Genomic DNA, 25,229 nt, shown 5'->3' with positions numbered 1-25,229 from the left:
CGTTTTATGTAAGTGTGATATTGGTTGATAACCACATACCCTTCCTTTTGACATGGTTTTTCATGTTCAGTATGTGTTTGTATCCTTCTTTGTTTATACAGCAGACTGTCAGTTGTTGTAACAGGCTTCCAGGTTTATTGTGAAATTGATTTAACAGTATTTAAAACTTTGTATGCATATGCACACTTTCTAAAATCCTTTCTGGCATTAATTGTTATCACTTGTCAATCTAGCATTCTTGTTCACTAGATACTTTTTTTTTGTGGCCTGCCAATCCTCTGTGTAAAAATGTATGATTCATATCACAGTGTACATTGTATGTCAGTAGGCTTTAGGCACCATGTGTTGATAATAATAGGCTCACAGGAGGCTAAAAATGCCTGAAAATAGACCAGATTTATCGTTCTTAGATATGATTCAATTTTAGCTTGTACCCTGTAGTCTCAGACAGGAAAAAGAGGGGCTTTAGAAGGGTTGCTCTTAGAATAATGTGTAGCCAATACCAAAACACCCATTCCAACTTCAGATGAAGTGTGTAATAGCATTTCAAAAACTGCATGTCAACACTTAATTCCTAGCTTGGTTCCTGTCACATATTTCTTTGTGTGTGCATGATTTTATATTTCTTTTAGACTAAGCAAATATTCAAATGAACTAATAATGTGACAGTCAAGTCAAAGAATATCTGAAAATATAGATCAGAATCTATTACATCATAGCCCTAATTGACAACCCTATCACACATTGACTGGACATTAGCGCAGTATTTTTCAGAATAGCGTCAGCCACATTTAAACTGAAACTGCATTTAGCAGTGAAAAATGAACGTAAGTCGTAGATTGTATCTTGTCACTCTAATTTTTTTTTTTTTTTTTTTTGCAAAGCAGCTACTAGTTCCATTTATATTCATTTACATTGTATGTTGTAAGTATGCTATGATATGATGTGAAAACTGTTTGATACATTGTATGATATAATTTTTATCTGGTGAACCATTGATTTTCAGAATGGAATAAAAGAACACCCAAATAATATGTCAAATCCTCGTTATGTACTTCAAGTTAATGCCTGTACCATTTTCAGATGCTATTTTTGAAGTTTTGGTACATTATCATGAGTAATTATCATATAATATTAAGAGAGAAATAAAGTATGTAATATCCCTTAGTAAACAAAAATATGGTATGACCTGATCACTGCATAGGCTCTTTGTATGGCCTAAAGGCTACTGTACATTCTCCACAGCAAGCATACTTTTGACAGAACCAGCCTGCATTATATAGTCACATGTTGTTCACCTCGCTTTTATTGGGCTATTGGTATTAGGCCCGTTCACACACAAGGGAAAAAGTGCGATTTAAAAATCGATTTTCTTATCGCGATCAAAATTTCGAAATTTTTTCCAGTGTGGACAGAAAAATTTCACTAATTACCGCGATCCTTATCGCGATCCAACTCGCACTATTAGTGCGATTTTTCAGAATAATCGCGATTATTTTGCCAAGCGTCGTGTGTGTGAGCGCGATCGAGATTCGGAAATCGGTATTTTTAATCCCATCGTTCGTAGCGCGTGCGAAACTCTATTGGGACTGCGGCGGGGTCAGTCTTCGGTCATGCAAGATTCGCGCATGCGCAGTTTGGCCACTGATCGTTCTTTCCTTGCTGCGAAGTGCGATTTTTCCCTGTGTATGAACGGTCGAAAAAAAAAATCGAAATTTGGATCGCGACTGAAATTTCGATTTTCGTTGTTTGTGAACGGGCCTATTACTATCCTTTCTGGAGGACCAGCAAGTTTCTGTCTAGGTCAGCTTTCAGTTTGGGAATACATCTAGTGTTGTTGTTGTTGTTTTTTATCTTCTTGTGTAGTATATGAATTTGATGTCCTGTTTAGCTGACCAAAGTGTTAAATCATGCAACCAGTTGCCATTTCAAGGCACTGTGCATATGTCATGCTGCGTCTAAGTCACTCCTAGTGTGGGATGTTTGTCAATGAGGGCCAGAAATGTGCTTTTTATATCAATTTTGTCCAAAGGACAGCTATTGGTGAAGACTCAGGTCAAGCTTTCCTAGTTTTAATAGTAAAAGAGAATTGAATGAATAATGACATATTAAGTAGGCCTAATTCATGTATTGGGATAGGAAAAGATAAGTAAAGGCCTGTTCACACACACTCCCAAAATGACCAGTTATAGCTAAACAAAAATATTTGTCCACTATGCAGCCCTTATGTGTGGGTACACACAAACAAAAATCACTAACTGTCACAGTTCATATGGCAACATAAAAATCAGTCCATCTTATTTTTTTGGGAAACCCTTGATTGCATTGCCTTATGAAGTGCACACAAAAGGGTGTTTGTGGTCTCACTTTGGTCATTTTGTTCAGAGAATTACTGTATTTGCTGAATATTTCGTTAGGTTTTTATTTTCTCAAATTTCATGAGTCAAAGTGCTATTTGTGAATTTAAAGACGCACAAAAATATTTGACTCTGATCCTAACATGAATGTGACGTGCATGCAGACATTTTTTTATTTAGTATGCCTACTGTACTCCACGATAGTGAACTGTACCGCTCGCTGAATCGCCGGGAAGTCCTGAATTCACAAAAAATTAGACTTGCGAAATATATGGCGTATACAGTAATGTACTTCGCTCGCAGCCTGATGCGTTTTTTTTTTTTTTTTTTTTTTGACTCTGTAAACAGTGCCAAATAAGATTTATTTTTGCAGTGCCGCCCAGCTATGTTAGGCCTAACTCTTGCATGTGAATGGGCCTGTAATGTCTGAAGCTTGCCTCCTTTGCCTTCTTGAGAAGGTATGCAGTATGTTTACATCATCATGGGAGCCAGACGATTTCGGTAATCACACCATCTGATTTTGCCATCAAGATCCCATCCTGGTGTGTAGGGAGGAGAGAGGTATAGATTTCTCACCTCCCTCATAAGAGTGTACTTGCACTGACCCTGCATTTGCTCCCTTGCCTACTGCATGTCCAGCAGCCAAAGTGCTTTGACCTTTGACCTCAGAATGTCAGTCAACAAGGCCATCTGCTAAAAACATGGCTATTTCAACACTTTCTGTACAGAATGTGTGTTTAAAGCATCTGTCATCAGGATGGGATGTTTTTGTATCACAGGAGGCTGTTTCTAATATTGAATTTTATGCACTTCAAATGAGCCGAGAGGAGAAAGATAGGCCTACATGGTTTGTATACCACAATATACATTGTAGTTTTTAACTGTGCTTGGAACAAAATATGTTTGGAACAAAATATATAATATATAATTTGTCCCAAGCACACTTTCTCTGTTTGTTTTCCTTTCACATCGAAATAATATATCTGGGAAATGGTAGAAATCTCATACATGTATTTTCATTATTGCTGAAGAGGGGGAGGGGAAGGGGAGGGGGCTGGGGACTTCAGTATGCCTTTAGGCTTTAGTTACTGACATAGCAATGCACCTGACTCATTGCATAACCCATTGAATCATCTTTATGCCTCCGCCACGAAGTGGTGCCGGAGGCATTATGTTTTCGGGTTGTCCGTCCGTCCGTCCGTCCGTCCGTCCTTCCGTCCGTCCGTCCGTCCGTCCGTCCTTCTGTCCGTCCGTAATGAATTTTGTGGACAAGGTAACTATCAAAACCTGTTGAGGTATCCTAATGAAACTTGGCATGTATGTGTATTAGGGGGTGAAGTTGTGCCTATCAACTTTTGGGTGCACATGCTCAAGGTCAAAGGTCAAAAGGTCAAGGTCAAATACATAAAATTTCACTATTTCCACCATATCTATTGAATGCCTGAAGATATTTTCTTGAAACTTAGTGTATACATGTATTACCCAATTAAGATTCTCTGGTGAAAGTTTGCATCATGAGGTCAAAGGTCAAAGGTCAAAAGGTCAGGGTCAAATACATGAAATTTCACTATTTTCGCCATATCTATTGAATGCCTGAAGATATTTTCTTGAAACTTAGTGTATACATGTATTACCCAATTAAGATTCTCTGGTGAAAGTTTGGGTTGTGAGGTCAAAGGTCAAAAGGTCAAGTAAAAATATAAAAACTTCTTTTTTTTTCTCCGTGCCTTGGAAAATTGTTCAAGGTATCTTCATGGAACATAGTATATACATGTACTGACTGGAAGTGATTATCTAAAGAATGTAGGGTTCATGGGGTCAAAGGTCAGGGGTCAAAGGTCAAGTGCAACACTTCAAAATTTTACTATTTCCCTCATATTTATGCAATGCCAGCAGGGTTATTATTTTTTTACACTTGGTGTATGCATGTGTAACCTAATAGAAATTCTCTGGAAAATTTTTTTTTTCTTCTTTTTTTGCCTCAAAGGTCAAAAGGTCAAAGATCAAGTGAAAGTGCTGAACTAACTTTTTCCTCCATATCTCGAAGTGGCTCAAGTTATCTTGAAACTTAGTACATATTATGCATGTTCTACCTGAAAGTGATTATCTTATGAATTTTAGGGTCAAGGGCCAGATGAAAATGGTAACAATTTACTATTCAATTCAGAAATTGCACTTTTTCTCCACACCTATACCTTGAAAATTACTCAATGCCTAAATGTATGAATGTGTCAAAGTCAAGTTAAAGTCCTTAAATCCCTAGATAAATGCTCTCCTATTCATCCAATTAAACCTAGGTCAAGGAAGGTGAACATTCAACACATTTGTGACAAACTTGTCATTTCAATATTTTGCCAATTTTGTGAAAATGTAATCACACATTGTCCACATGTACTATCTAGACCTATTGGGAAAATCATGCATTATGGCGGAGGCATACCAGTCGCCAAAGCGACATTTCTAGTTTCTTCTTATTTTGGAAGCCCCCCAATTCGTACATGTGCATGTAAGTTACAGTGTTTTAAAAATGAATACATTGATATCGTGATATTGATGTCCTGCAAGCAAGTACTGAAGTATTTATGAAGACAATCATTGCATATCTGTGCTCTAGCAATTTGATGTTTAAAGAAATGTTGTGCTGTGAGACATAATTGCGAGAAGATGACTGTGCATTCTGAGCTACAATATTACCGGGTGTGCAACAATTCATACAACCTGCTACCACAAAAGCAGACCAAGGGTTACATTGTATATTTTCATGACATCCTCTTCTGTCTCTCACACTTATCAATGGGACCAATAGTGGTAATATATCCTGTGAGCCTGGAAGATTTCTTGCACCAAAAAAAAAAACAAAAAAAAAACAAAGAAGAAATAAGCTTATTTTGCACATATTTGTGACAAGTTCTAGTGTGCTGTCCTATAATCACTATGGACTCTGGCCTTTCCACTCTGATGATCAGAACCTTTCAATTTGGGTGACGGAGTGTCTTCTGTCTGTTTCCATCAAGCATGGATTGTGTAGATTTGTAAGAGGCTGTCATTACACTAATCTTGTCAAATGGCTAGTTCATTTCCTAGGCACTCTGTTTAACAGGAAATACCTCATCCTGCCTGGAACGGCTTGCGATAGTCTTGCACATCTGCCTACAAATTCAAATTCTAACTTATTCTCACACACACAAAAAAAAAGATGAAAGATACAAAATATTACATGCAATCCTATTCTCGTTGTTTTTACAGTGATTTAAGGATTTGGCTGAGTGCCACATCTGTACAGCTGTAAAATATAAACAGTCAGCTGGAAAAAATGAAATCACATAACTTTAACTGTCAAATGGCTAAAAAAAAAATGGCTTGAATGACATGAATTTTACTTGAGAAAGACTAGTGATGTTGTTGTTTTTTTCTGGGCATGGCAGGCATGCATTTCATAAGAAGAAGAAGAAGAAGAAGAAGAAGAAGAGAGGAATATAGTAGCAATATAATATGAGTCTGATAAGTGATATGATGAATATCTGTAAGAGTTTTGTCTACGAAAAAGTCTACCTTGCGGATGACTTTAGTAATCCATGTTTCATGTAGGCCTATAGATAGTACATAGGAAGGATATTGTCAGTTGAGGATAATATGAATAACTCTGTAATATATATATATAATCATATATATATTAAATCTGGCAATATAAAGAAACTGCATCTCTGATTCTGTAATCTAATGTATATATACACCTGTCTGTGTGTTATATAGAATAAGAGGTAATTGGTTTGGAGATTGCAGGGCATGAAGCAGAACAGAAATATTGTATTGACTCCACATGTAAGAATCTATAAACACAAGTTCAAAGCAAACTTGTGTAGATGTGGAGATAGATGGCTGGAAATCTCTTTCAGTATTTCCCCACCATGTCATAAAATTTGTGGAATATTTAATGTATTTATATAGTCATTACGAAGCATTGTCTTATGGTTCATTTTCCCAAAGAGCATATATGAGGCGAGCATAATTGATTTGACAACAGCTGTATCACCCAGTTGAAGGTTTTCAATTAATGGATGTGATCACCGAAAGCGCTTTCATCAATAGCGACCTTGATAAACAGAAATATTGATGAATATTGACCGACCAGCCATTATCTTTTTATGCTATTGTGGTTCTACTGGTGTTCAATCTTTGTTAAAGTGACAACTACTATATTCACAATGGTGAGACCATGTTGTCCCGGTGTGAATGTACAAGTAGCGCTGAACTAATGTTGGCCGTGTAATGGCTGTGCAGTGACACAGAAGACAAATGATGCAGCTGGTGGAACAATAACTCCATGTGGCAACAGCTGCTCTCGGTTTACAACAATAAACTGCTGACTAAGCCACATCTGGATCTACGGGGACAGGGGGAGCACTCTTCTGATGTCCGATATTTTGGTGATCTCTGTTAACCTCTTCACAATTTTAAATAATAATTGTCCTCAGAATGATATTGGTTCTAAAAGGTACTTGTGTATTTGTAAACTTAACTAGAGTAATTTTCAGATATTGTGACTATGGAGTTTATTTGTTTGCAAAATGTTATTGAAGCTGCGTTCTTTTAATTGCCGTGGATTGCAAGACCATGTAAAACGAAGGAAGGTTTTTAATTTTATGAGAAGTATTGATAGCGATATTATATTTTTACAGGAAACACACTCAGAAAAAAATGATGAAAATTATTGGAAATGTCTTTGGGGGGAATCTGCTTGGTTCTCAAGTTTTTCTTCTAACAGCAGGGGGGTTGCCATATTGATAAGAAATTCTGTATCTGTCAAGGTCAACTCTATATTTAGGGACCCTAATGGTAGATTTTTGATAATTGATGCATTATTGAATAGTTTATCTGTAATTTTGGTGAATGTATATGCTCCGAATAATGACGACCCTAATTTTTTATTAGAAGTGTTTGGTGAAGTTGAAAATACAAATGGATCATCGTTAATTGTGGGAGGGGATTTTAATACAGTCATCGGCCCCTTGGATTACCAGGGTGGTAGGACACGCCATTCTAATATAAAATCCAGTGAAATGTTGTCGGTCATAATGGAGGATTTTGGATTATGTGACATATGGAGAAATTTTCATCCCACATTGAAACAATACACAAGGCATCAGAAAACCCCAAGGGTTTTGTCTCGATTAGATTTTATTCTCGTTTCAAATAATTTTTTACATAATTGTGTTAAATCTAAAATTATCCCTGGAATCCAATCAGATCATTCTGTTGTTTCTTTGGAGTTTACTGATAATCAACCAATGAAAGGACGGGGATTTTGGAAGCTGAATTGTTATTATTTAAATCATGATGCTGACTTTGTTAATTTGATTAAGGATAAGATAAACGATTTTAAAGATATTCACAAAGGTTCACAGTGTAATCCTAATAGTTTGTGGGACTCCTTAAAGTGTGTGATTACGGGTGTGTGTATAGAATATACAACTAGAAAAAAGAGAGAAAGAAATAAAGAAAAAGATAAGCTGCTTGCTGAAATTAGTAGAATAAGGATGAAGTTATCAAATGTTGCAAATACCTCAGATCATGATTTTTTATTATTGGAGGAAATGGAAGCCAAATTAAATAAGATATATGATTTTGAAACAAAAGGTCATATAATTCGTTCTAGAGTCCGTTGGTTAGAAGAGGGAGAAAAAAGTTCTAAATATTTTTGTAACTTAGAAAATAGGCAATGGCAGAATAAGAGTATAAACAGATTGAATGATAGTAAAGGAAATTTGATTGTGGACCAAACTGTTATTTTAAAAGAAATAAGTGATTTTTATAGTAAACTGTATTCCTGTAAAGATGATGGCTCAATACATGATATTGGCCGCAAAAGTGAAGTATTTTTGAACAACATTGATATCCCAAAATTAACAGAAGATGAAAAAGCTTCTCTTGAGAAACCCCTCACAAAACAAGAACTATATGATGTAATTAAGTCTATGAAATTTAATAAGACACCAGGTTATGATGGCCTTCCTGTTGAATTTTATACATTCTTTTGGCCTGATATTTGTGATATGTTGCTGAACTCATATAATTATTCCATGCAGAGTGGATTATTGTCGTTATCTCAAAGAAATGGTGTAATAACTTTACTCCCAAAGAAGGATAAAGATCTTTTATATATTAAGAATTATAGACCTATAACACTATTGACGGTTGATTATAAAATTTTTGCGAAGTGTTTAGCTACTCGTTTGAAAAAATACATAAATAATTTAATTCATTCAGATCAATCTGTTTTTTTAAAAGGACGATTTATTGGTAATAATATACACCTTATTTTAGATATTATTGAATATGCTGATTTTAATGATATTCCTGGTGTTATCTTATTATTGGACATAGAAAAGGCCTTTGATAGTGTTAAGCATGATTTTTTGCTCCAAGTTTTGAAACACTTCAACTTTGGAGATTCTTTTATTAATTGGATAAAGGTAATATATTCAGGACGACAAAGTTATGTTATGAATAATGGGTTTTTAACTGATTGTATTACTATGCAAAGGGGTATTTTTCAAGGTTGTCCTATATCTCCATATCTATTTTTATTTGTGATAGAAGTAATGGCTTTGTCAATTCGGCAAAATAACAATATTAATGGTATTTCTGTTGGGGACCAAGAAGCAAAGATTTCTTTATTAGCTGATGACTCAGTTTGTTTCATAGATGGTTCAAAGGACTCATTTGATCACCTTTTTGATACTTTGCATATTTTTGGATCATTATCTGGCTGTAAAATTAACAGAAGTAAATCAGAAGCTATATGGATTGGAAGTAAAAAGGGGTGTCAGGAATTTCCTCCTTCAGCTCAAGGAATTAATTGGAAAACCTCAAATTTTAAGTCATTAGGAATTAATTTTTCTCTTAATCTTGGATTACTTTTTGATCTTAATTATAAAGAGAGATTGAAAAGAATTGAACAAACTCTCAATTGTTGGCGAATGAGAAATCTTTCCTTAATTGGTAAAATATGTGTCTTAAAATCTCTGGTGTTACCACAGTTATTGTATTTATTTTCTGTTCTTTGTATAAAGATACCTCCCCTATTTTTTAAAGGACTCAATAAGTTATTTTATAAATTCATTTGGAATGGAGGTCGAGATAGGGTGCAGAGAAAAATGATGTGTAACGATTATCTTCACTGTGGCTTGCGAATGACTGATGTTCAGATGTTCGCACTTGCTCAAAAAATGTCCTGGGTGAAATGTTTGCTTGATAAAGACTATAATTGTTTGTGGAAGACTATTGAAGTATCCTTTTTAGAAAAATTTAATGCAGACAGAGATGTGTTATGGAAATCTTATGCTCCTGAATGTATATTGAGATCTTTGAATAACATACAGTTAGCAGAATCTTTACGTACATGGTACAGTTTCAGAGAGAAGGCTTCTTTTGTTTATTTTGGACATAAATTTTCAGACCTTGTTTTATGTCAGTCACTGTGGTTTAACAGACTAATTCGTTCAAAATCTAAGCAGTTTTTATATTATGATACTTGGTATGCTAAAAATGTTCGTACAATTGCAGACTTAGTTAATCCACCTTTACCTGGTTATAGATTATTTGAAGAATTTGTGTTAGACTTTGAAGTTCCCAAATCTGATAGAAGAAAATACAACTTTTTAATTAAACATATTCCTCATGAGTGGCTTGATAACCCAAGTAACACAAATGTTGATGTTATTGATACCCTCTCCGAGCATTTGGTTAAAACGAAAAAGGTACCCTGTTATGCTTATAATATATTGTTGGATGAGTGTGTTCCAGACTCACGATATGTATTTTGGGGCAGTAAAGTAGCTCTTCCGCATGATATTAACTGGGAAACTGTGCATATTAATAACTTTAGATGTACTATAGATACTCGTTTACGCTCCTTTTATTTTAAATTATTTCATAATACCATAGCCTTGAATTCCTTTTTATACAAGATTAAACGGAAGAACTCCCCAAATTGTAGTTTTTGCAATAAAGTTGAAGAAACAATAGTACATCTTTTTTGTGATTGTGAGAAGGTAAGCCCCATTTGGAATGATTTGTTACGCTTAATACATAACAAGTATGATTCAAATTTTAATTTAACAGATTTTAATAAATTTTTTGGGGTTATCAAGGATAAATTTTTGACATTTCTTTTTCTGGCAGTTAAATATTTCATTTATGTGTGCAAATTTAAAGGTGGTAATCCTAATTATGTGGCAGTAAAGTCTTTTATTAGAACTCTGAAGGAAACAGAATATTATTTAGCAAAAAAGAGAGGCAAATTACCAACTCATTTCAAAAAATGGAAGTTTGATTTGTAACGTGCGTATGCATATTGTACCTTTTAAATCATGATTCCAATCTTGTTACATGTATATTTACCTTGTTATACTTATCTTATATATTTATCCTGTTAACTTTCAAATACTCTTGTTATATTGCTGTCTGCACCTTTGCCGACTGGTACCTTTACTTTGCTGCCTTTTTTCTCTTTTTCTCTCTTTCTTTTTTTCGCAAACTTATTTTTCTTGTTTGTGTTATTTGTATACCATAATTGGAAATGATTTATGTTTGTATGCCAATAGATGAAATCAATAAAACATATAAAGAAAAAAAAAAAATATTGGTTCTAAAGGTGGTAGCATTTCAGTGTAGATTATTAAATATGTTTTTTTGCAAAACTTTCATTATGTTGATTGAAATTCAGCTGGGGTAAAGAGGTGTCATTTTGATTTCTTCAGTTTTCTTCAGAACATACAGTATGCTGATTTTCTACTGGAAAACTTGTTGGAAATGGGCATATTACATCTGTTTGGAAGAGCATGGGAGCTTAGTCATTTGATAAAATGAACTCTGCTGTCAAAAGGAATGGTATAATTTACACATGTATCTGCACTTCCATCAAAGATTCAGTCTTTCACTAATGTAGAACATCAAATCTTGAGATGCATGAGGTAATGCAGGGTGGCTCCATATTGTACAGTCACCATTTCACAGCTGTCGTGTGATATTCCAGGGTGTCTATATTCACTTTTTTGACACTCCAGTCATGTCTGGTCACTCAGGTGATGGAGAAATAAATGTATACATGTCTTATCTGCTGTGAAGAGATGAGAAAGCACTATCAACCAGCCACACCTCATGATGCTGGTAGAGTGTATGGGCTGTAGAGCTATATAATGTCACCATGGAGTTATTGTAGCCCCCATGACGTTGCCATCACCATCACCATCCTCATCCTCATCATCATCCTCATCCTCTGAGAATTCCTACCGTACTTGCCCTGTTGGTGAGGATTAGTGTGGTGCAAGATGCATTCGCAGCCATCCACGGCAGCATTCAGCGATAAAGGGATATGGGTGGCTGGCCGGGACAGACATCAATGGACGGTCAACTTTGTCAGCCATGCATGGTTTCACCTCTTAAAGGGACTCACTAGTCATAAAGGGAACAAAGTTTATGTAAAGTCAATGGAATGGGGGCATAATGTTTCCTGTTTGTCTTCATGGAGAAGAAGATAAAACTTGTGCATTAGGAAGCAGTCACTTTGAATGATGTCAAGTCCCTACATTGACAATAACAGGCCCCCTTTAGATTGGCATTCAAGTTGTAGTCATGTGATGATGCATTATACTTGATCCTTCTTTATCTAGTCCAACCCTCACCCTGCAAATTGTGTCACATGCCTCTCTCAATACCCTCTTTCATTATCAGTTTGTGCAACTCTGCCATAATTATGCTTCACAGACACTGGTTGCCACTGATATTTGATATTCCAGTTCAGTAATCAAGTTTTACTTTCCAGGGTGAGTTACAATTATACAATGTATGTGCCCGTCAGCAGAGTAACAATGAAATTGTCTTGCACACTATGCAGACTCAGCTGTAAAGACTTGTGACTTACAATATATATACTGAACCATAGGACCTACACTATATTTTTTTACCAATTCTACTTGAATGATTGAGTGAAAGTTGCAGTGTTTAAATTGAATTTATCATTCTCATAGTGAGATTAAAATATGATCTGATATGAATTTTGTGTTCTGTAAATATATTCTTTGTGGGTAGGTGTGGTATCTATATCTCTGTTATATCTTGAGCAAAGTTATGGAGGAAAAAAATGTCTGTCTAGAATATGGTAGATGAAAACAATTTCAAACACATGAAGACAGTTGTACATGTATAGCAATGGGGACTATGGCATATCATTTGTCATACTGAGAGTTCTTATATTATGAAAGCCAGAATATTTGACAAAATTTAAGTCTCATGTCAGTCTCACAGGTTTTTTTTTTTTTTTTTTTTCATGTAAACATTCTATAGATTCAAGATACAAAATACTATCAGTAGAATATAAATCGAAACACATAAAGTCATGCATTACCGAGTATCAAACAAATTATGTGAACAAAGAGCATCCATGCTCATCTTATTTTGTAGGCTGTAACCCTGACGAATACTCACTGGATGATGGTATGAAAGGAAAAGCATAAGTCAGTCACTTTACCATACAGATAGTGTTGAAAGTGTTTGCTCTGTGCACTTCTAAACATTTATTTCCTAATCGTACTTGTGTAAAGATGCCGCATTAGACTATTGTGTAGATTCCCAGTCACATAGTGGTGCATTCAACAGCTGGTGTGTATACCAAAGTATCATGAATTAGTATAAATGTGATAGAAAGGGGATTTAATCAGCAACTGAGAGGGGTGAATAGAGACATTGTACTCAAGGTTTTGAATGGTGGTAAGAGGGATGTGACGTAGGCGCATAAATAGCAGCTTTCTTTAGATGTTGCTTTGTGAATATTGTCATTGAAGGACGGTATGAAGACCCTCATAAAAGTGCAGTTCCATTTTGGCTTGGGGTTGCATGGAATCTTGTGTCCAAATGAAGGTGCTTGATGCAAGTCTCTCTGTCTCCATTGGCCTCAATCAACATAATTTTGTCTTCAGTTGAAGCATGGAATCATGAGGTTGTGTGGAGCTGTCTCTAAAAGTATCCTTTTTCAAGGGCCCTCATGTTGTTGTTTATACTGGCCATCATGAGCAAAGGCTGAACATGTCAGTGAAAGGGCCTTTTGAGATCTGCAAATGTGATTATTATTCATGAGTCAGAAGAGAAAGCCCAACCAGTACAACACTCCTGAAGAAATCGCAACATTCGCCCATCGGCCACCAGTGCAAATAGCATCTCACAAACTTCTTCAAATGGAGCTCTTAAACCGATAGGGTGTGAGTTTTGCTGCCAGGCACTGGAGGCTAAATTCTGGAATTTTCAGGCACAAGTCAAGAAATATGAATGGTCTTCCAAGGCCCTCTTGTGGGGGGCTTGCCTCTTGCTGGTGGCTTGACTTCAGTCTTTGCAGAAACTCCAGCCCTTTTCAGGGGCGGATCCAGGAATTCCGTAAAGGGGAGGCGCCTTTACAAAATTAAAGGGGGGCGCACCCCTCCCCATTTTTTCTTTTTATTTCTTTTGGTTTAACAAAAAATAAAGAGGGGGCATGCACCCCATGCACCCCCCTCTGGATCCGCCACTGCTTCTGCTTGAAGTGGGAGATCCGCACGAATTTGAGGCCATTTTCTCAAAATCTCCCGCTGTCCTGCTTGATGTCGGTATTGAAATTCTCCCACTATTGGTGTGTGTCTCTGGCTTGATATGTATTTTCTGTCGCTTCAAATTTTGATTTCTTTCGCCCAACTTTAGTTTTGTTGAATGTGCCACAAGAATAAAGCCAAGATAGACTGACCCTCTATAGCCCTTGACCCCTAACACAGGGAATATTGAGCTTGGTGCTCGTGATGTGCGCTACTCCACAGTGTTCCCGTGATCAGGGTCTCCAATTATCTAGGGGGTCTAGGTGGTGAGAATCTCCCTTTTAAGAGATGCTTCAGGTTGGGGTCTTCCGTTGGTACTACATATATATTACTGCAATTTAAAGCATTCTTTGACAAAGGCTAATCCATAGTCTGCATTGCTCCCCCTTGCTGTTCAAATGCTTCCAGCATTTAATCAGGGGCAATTTAGTCTAGGATTGGGCAAACAAATACTGACAAGGATTTTTACTGCAGGCAAGGGGCCATTTTTGTGTATCATCTCAAAGGGATTGAAATCTTTTCATCAAATGTCAACAGAAAAGTGCTGTTAGAAATCAATTTAGAAGCCTCTTTTAAAGTCCCAGCTATCTCATTAGTTACACTGGAATTTCATGGTCACTTGATAGGGAGTGTATTTTGTAACGATTATCTGCGAAACTGGGGCTGACAAGTTCTATTTGCTGTGAGTGCTCTGCAAATCAAGCAAACATCTGAAGGAAGTTCATCGAAGGATAATGGGAGGCATCGTGTATGGAAACCTGATACTATCATTTCATAGCAGCCAAACGTTCTGACGGCAAACACTCCAACAATAGTCATTCACAGTTAGACTTATTTTTTTCCCCTGTCCGCCAGATCACAAAGATGAATTGCTTACAAAGTGGGGTGAATTGTATGATTACATACAAGCTACAGTAGTATGAATGCCTTGCAGAGTAACGAAACAAGGGGAGCTATGGCTAGCAATATGTGTTGATACTTGAAGTCGATGAAATGGTGTTCTCCTTTTTACCAAAAAGAAAAGAGATATGTTACCCTTAAAAAAAAATGCATATTACAGATTTACATTCTGCATTATGTACTGAAATCTGAGTAAACAAAAGTAAAAAAGTAGCTTCCAAAAGAACTATTTCTGTGTATACAACCATATTCAAAATATGGCCATGTAAGAGGCAACTAAAATGGGATCCTGCATGTGCTTCCTGCTGTGGGGCAATGAGTTAACCCATAAAATCCTGGATAAATTGTCATACAGAAACCACCATTCACAAACCATTAAATTGGCACCTCCAAATTTCACTGCACATCTCAGAAACTTTATGGGCTGGGTACACACTACGAACTTGTCCCAGCCAATGTCGGAGAGTCATCACGTACAGTAGCCTGGTATGTAGACAGACTACCACAAACCTGTGCTGACAGAAGGAAGCTGTAAGTACATCCTGCTGGTGACCTTTCATATAGTCAAGTTCTTTTTTTTTTTGTTGAAGTCTTGGAAGGCATTCTGCTGTGCTGTTATCAATCAATGTGGCTGGATGCCATGAAAGGAAGATGGTGATGAGTATAATACACCCCACCCATGTGCAAACACTTTTTTTTTTAGGTAAAAAGACGGATGGAGGAGGGATTAGAAAAAAAAGCCTCTTTGAGTAAGAAAGAAAAGAGCAACAGAGCATGTGAATGATATATAAAGCAAGCAAGGAAGGCTCCAGAAAGTAGACTTTTTTTTTTTAGTGTTTGACAAGTTTTTTTTTTTTTTTTTTTGAATCCTTGAGGTTGAATTAAAGGTATTCACACATATATCCACAAAGAGAGGCACTTCCAACTCATTACCATCTAGTGCTGAAAATGCGCATTATTAATGTTGTCCTTGTTGTAACTATAGTTGATTTCACACATTACTTATTGTGCAAATGCACTATAGGGCCAATGCTGTAAAGCACATCCCATGTGTGTGTGTGTGTGTGTGTTTCTGGAAGAATGCTGTTTTTGTGATGCAGTGTATGCTTTTTAAAGTTTTGCCCCATTATTTGGCACTGCACAGGAGGTGAGTGGTCAAGTGACTAACAGTACGGTTGAGGTGCTAACAAGGGTACACAAACCATATTGTGCATGATGACTTTCATGATTTCATTCTGGGTCAACCTCACTGAAAAGTGCATTCATCCTTCTTTCAGCCAACTGTACACAACAGTGTGGTGACACTCTCTGTTTCATTCTCACTTGAAAATAAGGTGTGGGTGCATAACCAATTTCTTTACCTTCTATTCCTGTTTAAACTGAAATAAAAGAAAGACGATTCCACTTTTTCAGAGGTTGATGTGTTGAGAGTGTCATGGGAGGAAAATATTGCATGAAGACTTCTTAGCCCGTTGAGGACGGTTTGATTTTGCTGCAACTCACATTTCCCATAGACGCTTGCCCGAGTATACTCGGGACTCGTCCTCAACGGGTTAAAGAACTGGTACGGTAGCGTGAGGATTCAACATGGGTGGCTTAATTCAGTCGCTGCCCACCCGCGATAAATTCAAAAATCCCGAATAGCACATGACAGCGAATGTGTGCACATAAGCAGGGCAAAGTGTACCCATGCTCATCAATAACGATCAACTCAAGTGGAGATTCTCCAGCTGTGTGTGTGCTTACGTGGAGATCAGTAATAAAGCAGTACACAATTCGTTACAGGGATTCTCATATGTATCCAAGCCGGGCCAGCCTTTCCACTCCGTGGTATCCCCATGCTATTGGGTTTGTTAAGTGAGTTGTATCAATTCCACAGTAATTTAGTGATAGATGGGATTAGATCTGACACTGAGTTTTAAAAGCTTCTGAGTCAGTGTTGTGAAGCCACACAATTTCCTGTATGAGCTCCCTGTCGGTTTAACCAGCTGATTGTTTAATTCAACAAGGAACTCCTCTTTACGGATAAAATACAGATCTTGTTAAACTTTCATTGGTGTGTATCCCAGTGAGGGGGGGGGGGGGGGTAGAACCACCCTCTCCCATTCTGCACTGTCACTTGTGGAATGAGGTCAGGTGACTAATAGACAGATTCATGGAAACCGATCTGAAGGAGGAGGTAAAGTTTTAAAATTTGGATGGGGTTCAATTATCAGTGGGTGGGTTACATCCACACCCAACCACATCCCCTTCCTCCTCAACTCCTGGTGGGTGTATGCAGGGCTCCACACTAACCCATTTTTTCTACTGGTCCAACCTGTCTGTCTGACCAGTAGGTACCCAGTTTTTTCATGTTTTACCGGTCCATTCCTGAAAAAGTTACTGGTCCGACAGTGATTTTTACTGGTCAGGGATTGTCGGACCAGTGCCAGTGTGCAGCCTTGGTGTATGTGTTCCATGCTCTTTTATTGCCCATCACATTCTTTTACCTCTTGTCAAAATATGAACATCATCCATTTTTAAAGCTTCACCTCAATGGCCACAGAGATGGTTGAAATGCTTTGCAGAGATGATGTGATAAAATAGCATTATTGCTCTTTTGATCTCATCATGATATGCTTCAGTGTTTGATACCAGGAAATATGAGTAGCGCTTGCTGACACAATAGTGCAGTTGCAACTGATTGACAAATTGCCCTACATTGAATTTGAATAATGCATTTGTTGTTGTGTTTCTGGTTGGATGGAGACAAAGTTCTCATGATGCAGCCTCATCCAAGATGAGATTATGATTTTTAATACAGCTTTGTGTGTTCATCTGTAAGCTAGGCTTTTTTCCCCTCCCTTCTTGTAGTGAACTGTGAAATTTTAGGGCTATTCATTGTGATGCCCCTTTTCAACTTCAGTATCAAAACAATTTGTTTCAAGAGCTTTTGACTTCTGTTTTGGTGTAGGTACCATTCACTCTAGATAGTCTCATTTCTCAGGCTATTAAGATTAAAAGTGCATGGATATATAGATATTGTTATTCATGTTTCATGGTTGGATAATGGCTGTATTTGAAGAGTGTAATCTGATTGAATATTATGTCTTTTTTTAAGGTATACATCAGGGGCCCGTTGCATAAAAGTTACTATTATGGTAACTTTGCTATCCAACGGTAACTTCCATGGAATTCTTGACTTTGATTGGCTGTTGAGTATTGTTGCCATGGTAGTTACCATAACAGTAACTTTTATGCAACGAGCCCCTGATCTTTAATTCATATACACCCATCAATTATTATAATTTTTGGAAGGTTTTTGCTGCATTATTTGGTATTTAATGGTCGAAGATATGTCTACTTTTTTCATGGTCACAGTTCGAGGAACCCGTGGGATAAAAGCATAGATTCAAATCTTTACACCAAGAAGATGAAACCTATCACAATGCACAAGTCCATTACTCATGAATACACAGTTACAGTGTACGTGTTGAAGGTAGAAAAAGTTGAAAAACATGATAGGTGATACGCTGATACCATATCACCTAATGAGGGGACTTTAATTTCAGATATATATGCCCTCTACACTAATTTATGCTGGAAAGACTGCAGTGAATAATTCATTTAGAATTTGACTGAGCGAAATGCTTCTGGGGGCATGATGTTGCAAGATTCCCAAAGTACTGTCTGCTTGCAGTCGAACATGTACAGACTTGACTTTGCGTACAGGGTTGCCATATCTCAGAGATGTGTGTCTGTAGTTCCACAAGGATGACAAGATGACATTTTGGAGATAATCATTCTTGTCAGAAAATGAGTGTACTTCCTGTCCTGCTCAGTCTCATCTCATTGGTTGCTGATAGAAAAAGAAAAAATTGATTACAGCTGTTTGCAAGGATGTAAGAGAAGAGAAAGAAATGGGTCTGAATGTTAGACTGGGGATTGGAACTGAATTGCATCTATTGATCCAGTATGTCTGGCAGTAGGGATGTAGTATTGAGGCAGAGCATTGCAGAGACAGACATATTAAACAAGCAGGAGTAGGCAAGACAAACAGTTCCAGTCTACATGTCTCTTAATCACATTGCAGAAGAGATTAAGCTGGTGTAATTATTGGTCAGCCCATGTGAGGTCATGAGGGCGACACCCAACCTCGTAAGGAAGCCTGTTTTAAAAGAAGAGAAAATAAAATCTATTATTGATATGATTACTCTTAAGGGGGCCTTTCGTTTGCCTTATTAAAACTCAAACACAGCATCACAGACATTATTTGTTTGCATATAACGTTTGAGCAGGTTAATTATCAACCAGCTTAAATAGGCCTGCAATACCTTGGTATTGTATTCGTCAATGCAATGATTGAGTCACAATATTTGTGCATGGTTGCTTGATAGCGGGCTGCATTGTTCATTAGTTAGGTATGGATTGCAATGGCTTATTAAATTGTATATTTAGTATGCACATCTCTTGGAGTTGTGTGTCTGAATTGTGGACAGGAACGCAATAGCATTACCTCTTGGTAAATGGTATTATACAATGTTTATGGTTACATATCTAGATTAACATCATCATATTTTTTTAATGTATCCTAGCTCTTTTAGGCCTACATGTATACTCTTGTACTCATCTATAATTTGTATGTATACTCCTTGCTGTCATTTTCTTTCTATTCTCACTTTCTCTCATGCTCAGTGCTGAGAAATACCAACTTACTTTACAATTTACATTTAAATATTGGTAAGGAATGTTTTTAGAGGGAAATTCCAGACCAGTTGAAAGTTAGTTTGAAAGGAAAGAGTCAAATTTTTATGTGCACAGCAGTGAAAATTTGAACAAAATTTGATAAAAATTAGAAAAGTTATGAAATTATGAATTTTGGCTAATTTCAGGAAACGGTTCTTGAACAGTAGGCCTGCAAATATATACAAATTATAAAGGTATGCAAATACGCAAATAAGTGAGTCAATGATGCAATTGCTTCACAACTTGCCATATAGTGACAAATCGTAAGTATATCTGACTGATCATTATTTTGACTTTAGAAAGTAGAACATCCAAACATTCTCTACAACTCAAGACCTTCCGTGAGGATTGTGTAGTGGAATGTACGTATTCACCTCTCAATTAATCTCCCAGAGAGCGGACCCTAACATATATCTTCTTGAAGCTTTTGTCTCCCAAGCCTGCAGGTGCAGTGTTTTTATCCAGGAAAATGATAGAAGAGAAAATATTGATAGAAAATACTGATAGAAATCAATTGGGGCTGGTTTGCTGCTGTGGATGGCAACAAGCAGTGCACAGGATGGCCATTGCTCCCATCAGTAGGCCTATAAAGTGTTTTGGTAGCTTTGGAAATCCTACACGTATATTGACGTACTACTCCATGACTGAGAAGTTTTGAAGAAATAGAGTAATGCCAAATAAACTCAGTGGGAGACATTTCAGTGGGATAAGATAGGAATGAAGTTTTTTAATTTCAGAGTTTCTCATGTTTTCTTAAAACATTGATATCGAACATAAGCAGACATGTATGCAAATTAGATTAAGTGATCTTGCCTCACAAGTCTTTTATGATCATGTGCACCAAATCACCTAAATTTCCTTCTCTTAAATGAAGTCAAATTTGAGATTTAGATTGGATTGAAAAGAGTGAAATGTATAGGGCCTATATCCTGAACATGGAATGATTGTAGAGTGTGAATTACTGCAACATATGAAGTATGTGTACATGCATTTTGAATCAAAGCAAATCATTTACAATTGTAGAACAGAGCTGAAAATGAAAATATAAATATTAGTGTGATATTTATGCTGTCTACACAGAAGTTTTTGAAGCTGAATGGAAATATTTGGATCTTCTCCAGGAACCACATAATGCATCCATGCAGACCTCTTTCTCCTTTAGAGATCCATATTCTCCTTGCCTGTGGGTCAAAATGAATTTGGTTCACTATTATAAGATTTGACAGACGATGATTGATGTTATAACTACGGATAGCCTTGGTCATTTTTGATTAAATAGCAAATAATGACCCAGAATGCTTTGTCCAAAAAACACTAAATGGCCATGGGACAGAGAAATGGAGAGTTAGACTAGACAAGGAGAGTGTGAATTCAGTGATTCCACTGGTGTATGGACCGAGGATGAAGGAACAATTATTGTTCTTTTGATATCCATGCACACACAGACAGTGAATGCTGGCCAGTTGGCCTTTACCTGTAACGAAAAGTGCAGGGTACTGTGATAATACCAAAGCAGTGAAATACTATAACATCAAAGCAGTATTTAAAGCACTGCCTGTACATTTAATATCTCTACAGTACATGTGTTGTACCTGTTCAAAAGTGTGCTACACAACAGGGCTGAGTGACCAGCAAAAAGGTAATATGAATCCTTGATGTATCCTTGATGTATTTTATAGGCTATTGAGAAGATGAAATGATCTTAAAGTCATATTTTCATAATATGAGCATGCAATGATGTATCTATTTCTTGGTGCGAAGAATGATTTCATTTTGCAAAGTATTTCTCTTTGGACTATTTTATTTGGGTCACTGAGCATTTTAACATTCAATAGGCTCGTAAGTTAACTTCATCCAACCTTTGCTTTTCAAAAAATCTCCACAAATTAATAGAAAGCTGTATATAACCAAATCAACAACATTTTTATTTCTTAATTAGCAATGGGGTTTTGTTGAAGTCAAGTATGGAGGAGATTAAGCATTTAAACACAACTGGTCGATTCAAAACACCATGGTGAAATTGGAAAGAAAGGAATAATGTTTTTAATTTCAGAATATGTTCTTAAAAATCCAGACAGAAGGTACAGTAGATACTATGTATTTTTTTTTTTTTAAAGAAATATGAAATGGGTACCTCATTTATCATTCAAACAAGGTCCTTATTTTGAGTTTTCTCTGTATTTTACTGTCTGGACTTTCATTACCTTTAGATGGAGACAGGTTATATTCCAAAGGCTGCAGAGGGATTCTGCTAAGAGAATATGTCTACTTGTAATGTTTCGATAATATTTGTCTTATGCAGACCATAAAACTGCATCATGCATGGTTTGACATTGAAGTAGGAATATGTTGTCGATGAGTATATTTTCTATGTTTGTGTGGCAGTACAATTTTTCATTGACCTTCAGTTAGAAAATGATGTTTTGTTATGGGCATGCTTCAGACTAAACTAAAACACAACTGAAGGAATGAAACAAACTTACCGTAATCTGCCTTCTTTTTGTGCAGCCATTTGGAGAAAAACAGATCAAATGTTAATATTTCTTGAAATTGCAAATGACATGTAACTGGTTGCCTCCAAGGTTAGAGTAATATTCCATAGATTTGATACATGCTACGCCTACTTTTTCCATTAAAAAAACCCCCATGTTTTATTAGTTCTACCAGCTTTAATGTAGCAGTCTTGTCATGTTGAAGATTACTTCAATAAGATTGTCATATCAAAATTGTTTTCATAAATGGGAAACCAGAGTTACATTCGTAAAGAAACTATGACTGAGTGATAAGCAAAGCTAGCGAGGCAGTGGTAATGTTGCTGTGATTAAGTGGATTAGATGCTAAGCACCAGGTTAACCAATGGCTGGGATTAAAGGTGAAGAATGTGGTTTGTCAGTATTGTGGAGTGGCACTGAGCTCTCCTCTCCTATGTTTTGTTTATCATTTCACCATCAAATTATGTCAGGAGCCATTGACACTGACAGTACTGAAAAGACACAACAATTTGATGAAATTATAGCAGTGAATACCTGGCTATAGGCCTAGTAATAATGAAAAGAACTGTGCCAAAACTCTCCCAAAATATCATTAGAGTGCAATTATGCTGCCTCCACACAAAGTTTGCCAGCTGTCATGATCTGAAGCATAATTGCTCACCACATTAAGAAATTTTTTTTTGGTGATTATCAAGTGATGTCCACTTCTACACCCTGTGGCCACAAAAAGTAAAATATGCAGCTACCTGGTCAAATATAATTGCTCTTGTAGCTTGCAGCTCGCTGTTGAGCCAACAATGCATGACATTAGGGTAGTAAAAACAAGCAATCTCACCAGTGCATGAAAAGGTCAAACATTGCAATTTTTTACATTGTGAAATATTCCTCTGAGAATGGGCTTTTTGGTCAGCCATATCATATCAAGCAACAGAGAGCAAAGAAGCATATTGTCTTATGCATTGTTTGTTTGTTTGTTTGTTTTTTTGGTGTGTGTACTACATAGACCCTACATGTAGATATCAGCTGAATTTGACAAATGCATGCGATTCATGGCATTATACTACTAATGAAGCTCGGGAATTTTGATGGACCTGCAGGAGTGTTTCATCCATAGATGTGCCGAATTGCACCACTCACAAACTGTGTTGGCCATCATGTACAGGGCTGTCACAACGCAACATCTAAAGACACTGTATATCCGGTTGGAATTCTCCTTTTATTCCAGAGCCACTTGTGATGTATTGGTGGTATATGAACGAATGTTCACCACCTTTCATCATCCCCACCATGCCTGCCTGCCTCTGTGTTGTTATCCTAGCCAAGCAAGGAAAATAATGTAATGTTGTGAGAGTAACCGAAAGCAGACACAGTCTGACCGGATTTTTCCTCTGCTTCCTGAAAAGAGAAACTTGTGAGAGATGAGTGGGAGTGTTGTCAAACCCCCGGCAGCCTTGGTCGGGATTGAGTTTCGGGAGAGATCACGGGCTCGCGCACGGAATGCAATGCCCGTTTTGCTCCCTGGGTCGCAAGCTGTCAACAGGGGAAAAACAGGGAATGGTATTGTTGACATTAAAGAATATATATTCTGATGCAGAACAAAAAAGAGGAGTGATATTCCTCACTTTTAAACCTGTGAGATTTCCTTAAGATTACATTTGGGGTTAGCAGTGGGTATCAGATGGTGTCTACTGTAAAACCTGAACCATTGTGGTCCGGTATGACCTGAGTGGATGATAATGACAGAATTCAGTGCAATCACTCTGACTACCACTTGATTATAAATATCATTTGAATCCTTTTTTGATAGGCCTAGAGAATCAAATGACTGATTATAACTTTGATATCAGTTTTATGTCTGTGACTAGCACACTTCTTCAGATAAACTAACAACCAATTTCACGTCCATGAAGTGCTAAGCCCAGATAAAATGCTCTTGTCCCATGTGTGATATATGAACCTTTCATGTGATGTACGTGTATGGTCTTGTTTTAAAGCTCATTTACCCAAGATTGTTCCAGCCTAGCTAAAAAATACATTCATGCGCTGAGTGATTCTCAAAGGTGCCCCTTACAGCTCTACGAGGAATACGAATGCCTGTTCCAGTAAAAATTCACCTTAAAATATGGAGACTCAACACACTTTCCTCTGAATCATTCACAATTTGATGTAGATTCACAAAGCAAATTTTTAAACATGGTGTTTTTAAATGTGTGTTTCTACAGAGAATTATTTACCTGTACGAGACCACAAAGATGACCATTTTTTTTTATTCAGGTGCTAAAATGTAAAGGCTGCCTCTGACAAGTCTTATCCTCCTAAAAGTATCTCTGTATACAAAAAACAACAACAAACAAAACAGCTGTCTGTTAAAATCCCCTCGAAAGAATAGTCTTGTCATTAGGTTTATAACTTTGATTTTCCTCCCTCTGATAGTAACGTTGCTCTCTGCTTTCCTGATTGTGCTTGATGATAAACCCTGCAGGAGTGGCTGAGTTTGACCATGCAGCTTTCGTACAAGTAATGAAGTTGTGTCGTCCATGTCACACTGGTGGTTAGATTCTCACTGTCAGGCTATCAAAGGCAGGAAATGAAAGGAAATCTCCACCAAGATGAGGAAATGTGAGCCTGGAGACATCCCAGTGCGAACCTATATCACTGATCTATTGGAAGTTCATAAAGTCTGTACTTCTTAGAGAGCTGCAGTGTACAATAGAACCAGAATTTTTTTTTTTTAAGTGCATGAAACTTTCGCTAAAGCCAAGATTCTCGAAAGTGAAATGCAAAAAGTTTTTGTCTACACAGTCCAGTACATGTTGTACACTCATAATTTTTCTTGCTGTGAATGTTTCTGGTTTTGCCGTAGTTGTCAGATTCGCTTACATTTTGTGGTGGAAGTTTCCTTTTTGTTTTACACATGTGTCTATGAAGATACATGGATACACATGTAAGGCAGGGCTGCCAACCTCGAGTGAGAGTTTGGCATGAGATGCTGTAATGGAAAGAAGAAGGGGGTGGGGGGGGGGGGGGTTGATGATGTGGAAAGGGGTTTCCCCCTGCCAAATCAAAGAGCTTTGGCAGTTAAAGATTTTAGATAGTGCAATCTGGTACATACTTTATCAGGATTTCAACATATC

General features: G+C 37.0%; 1 protein-coding gene across 1 annotated transcript in view; it reads left to right on the top strand.

Annotated features, from left to right (window-relative positions):
- The window catches only part of LOC140235534 (tripartite motif-containing protein 2-like), an 88,232-nt gene that overhangs the window by 9,292 nt on the left and 53,711 nt on the right, over positions 1-25,229 (top strand). The window lies entirely within an intron of this gene.

The sequence above is a fragment of the Diadema setosum genome, chromosome 11, assembly GCF_964275005.1.
Source record: "Diadema setosum chromosome 11, eeDiaSeto1, whole genome shotgun sequence".
Lineage (NCBI taxonomy): Eukaryota > Metazoa > Echinodermata > Echinoidea > Diadematoida > Diadematidae > Diadema > Diadema setosum.
The sequence above is the reverse complement of the archived record's forward strand: the minus strand, read 5'-3'. Positions and strand labels throughout refer to the sequence as shown.